At 33.8% G+C, this 3064-nt stretch overlaps 1 pseudogene; it reads left to right on the top strand.

Moving 5' to 3' along the window:
- Positions 1 to 2292: 2292 nt before the first annotated feature.
- LOC149579955 (ATP synthase gamma chain 1, chloroplastic pseudogene) lies at positions 2293 to 2746 on the top strand (annotated as a pseudogene).
- Positions 2747 to 3064: the final 318 nt, after the last annotated feature.

Genomic DNA, 3064 nt, shown 5'->3' with positions numbered 1-3064 from the left:
GTTAGCTTTCATATTTATATTGTAGTGCAAAGGTTTTCCTCTACAATCCCAGGCAACCCACAAGAAGCAGTTCTTACAGTACAATCTTTTCTCATAAGTTTTTTGTTTTCTTTCAATTGATTAAACCCTAAAGATTTCATATTTTTTGGGTTTTATCTATTGTCATAAATTTTGAATTTGATCAAATCCTAAAGATTTTATTTATGTATTTCATGATGGATGTGTTTTGGTGGATGAGAGAGGCAGATAAATTGGAAAGTTATTCATACATAGCACAAATATACATACGAGCTACTATGCCTTCACAAAAGCATGGGATAAAATTAGTAATACATTTTGGGGATGCATTTGGAAACTAGATATATGTAACAAGAATCAATGAGCTAACCATTGACACCTTTAAGAGGTGTTCAAGATATTCTCTCATAGTTTTGGGCCCCTACATTTATAAGTGTGTTATTTGTACCTAATGCATGTTGAATCTAATGTGTGGAAAATAGAATGGTTAGAGTTTACTAGGGTCAGAATAAATCTATTATATTTAAATGATGGTATAAGTTTCATCACTATTACTTCAAAATAAGTCAGATTTATGCAGTTTGAAACCAGAGCATCAAAGGACATAGAAAAAATGAAGTCATAACCCTAAAAAGGGTTTGTGAGAGATATAATTCCCACAAGGTATTTTGACCAGTAAATATTTTCCATGACTCCAATAAGGAAGGGAAAACTAGTATTGGTCTATATCTACACTAATAGGTAATATGAAATGGTTGTTTTAAATAAGTAGTTGAAATATGTAGAGATTAATCAATCATGCAATATACAGAAGACATAGATCAAGCAAAAAAAAAAATAGATACACTTAGAAAAATTGTTAGAAGTTGTAATCTTTCCTTGGTGTGTTTATAAACCAAGGTTAGACCTCCTTTCTTTATTGTTATAATATATTAGGATATAAGCCAAGGTATCCTAATATATTTCTTTTTTGTCCTTTTTCCACTACATCTTATTTTGTCCTCTAGTGGAATATGTGAGGAAAAATATTTATTGTAATTTGTAATTTAGATTATTCCTCCTTAAGAGGAATCTCACACTTGGCCTCACACACTTATGAATGGTGGCATTCATAAACATGGGAGTTACATTCTAACTCCTCTCTCTCATCTCTATTTAAGACATAACCCTCCTCTCTCATTTCTTATGAGATTTCTTCATCTTCTCAATTATTGTATGAGTGATCTCTCTCTCTCTCTTTCTCTCTCTCTCTCTCTCTCTCTCTCTCTCTCTCTCTCTCTCTCTCTCTCTCGGCTTTTCATGCCTCATTCATAATGTCACAAGGGGTTTTCTTTGCTTTCCCCTTTTCAAATATCTTGTCTCATGGTGATGGATCTTGTAGTTTTCTCTCTCCTACTTATGGTAATATCTTTTCATGCATTAACTCGCTTAGATTCTTTCCTGGTATTGCTTATTTACATATTTCTTTTTCCATTTCTAACATGGTATTAGAGCAGTTTAATCTTTGTTTTTGAGTGTTTGCATGAAGGTACAATTTGAGGGAGACTCTTCAGAGAGATTTCACTAATTTCCCTTTTAATCTTCTTAAGTTGGAAGAAATTGAATTTTTTTTTGGGGTTTGGCTAGTTTACCACCAAACCTAATTAACTCCTGTTTGCTCTAATTTGTGTAGGTTTTGATATATTGTTGATAAATAAAATAATATAAATTTAAAGATATCACACTCCTAATTTAATAATATATTCTAGTACAATCTAGTATATTGTTGAGAGAGTTTATTCTAATATATTTCATTTTTTTAAACTAATTTAATTTAGTAAAAAAATTTAGTACCTCCCCTTACTTTGTTAGTTAAGTTTATTCTAAATCTCCTTTATCAAAATTTGTGCTAAATTTTTATTATTATTATCTTTTATCATTTCATATAAATCAAAATCTCATATATTATCCTTTTCATTTTGATAATAATATTAATTCTTTTCTAATATTATAACTAAAAAAATTTAATATCGATTTTTATCTAATCAATTTTTTTTTGAAACTGCACTCTCTAAATTTCTAATTTTGTCTCTTGCAGGTTTAGAATATTCTCTTTGCAATTATTATTTCTAACTCCTTACCTTTTCATGTCATACTATGAATGATAGTTCATTCTCTTTGTGCATTTTTTTAATTGCTTAATCATTACTTTTATTTCTGCATGCCTTGCATGCACTGTGTTTTGTATCATTGCTCGATTGCTCTTGGAATCATTGCACTGTTCTTAATAGAACTATGAAGGAGGCTCAAGCGATTTCCAATGATGTCTTCTCACTCTTCATTAGTGAAGAGGTCAACAAGGGGCAAGGTCTGTGACATTAATGGCATTTGTGTGGATGCTGCAGAGGATGAGATGTTCAGGCTTACTACCAAAGAGGGTAAATTGACGGTGGAGAGAAAAGTCGTGAGGACTCCCACCTCAGAGTTTTCATCTGTCGTACAATTTGAGCAAGATCTGGTTCAAATCTTGGATGCCCTGTTGCCGCTTTATCTGAATAGCCAAATCCTCCGTGCCCTTCAGGAGTCCCTTGCCAGTGAGCTCGCTTCACGTATGAATGCCATGACCAGCACGAGTGACAATGCTGAAGATCTCACTAAGTCACTCTTTATTACTTACAATAGGGCTCGACAGGCCAAGATTATGGGAGAAATCTTGGAGATCATTGTCGCCGCTAATGTGCTTAATTAATTTGGGCTTTCTTTGTTTCTTCTGGATCAGGGACTTAATTCCATGTTTTTGATCTTTAATATAATCGAAGAATCCATAAGCTCATCCCATCCACTACTGGCTCCTCATCCTCCTCCCATTCCCCTCCAACATCGATCGTCCGATACCCAATCCCCACATCCAAGCCCTTCGAGTCCCAGATTACAATGACATACCAATAGGGGGATCCTCATCAGAGAGGCAAAGGTCAGAGAGAATTTTGAAGATCATGGCATGCATCTAGTAGCTAAAGCTATCACCATGCCTAGCGTGCGCGGGCAACAGATATGGGATAGAGTT

This window comes from Cupressus sempervirens, chromosome 1 (genome assembly GCF_028749045.1).
Source record: "Cupressus sempervirens isolate cs-2001-9-10 chromosome 1, ASM2874904v1, whole genome shotgun sequence".
Taxonomy (NCBI): Eukaryota; Viridiplantae; Streptophyta; class Pinopsida; order Cupressales; family Cupressaceae; genus Cupressus; species Cupressus sempervirens.
This window is presented reverse-complemented; position numbering and strand designations above follow the sequence as displayed.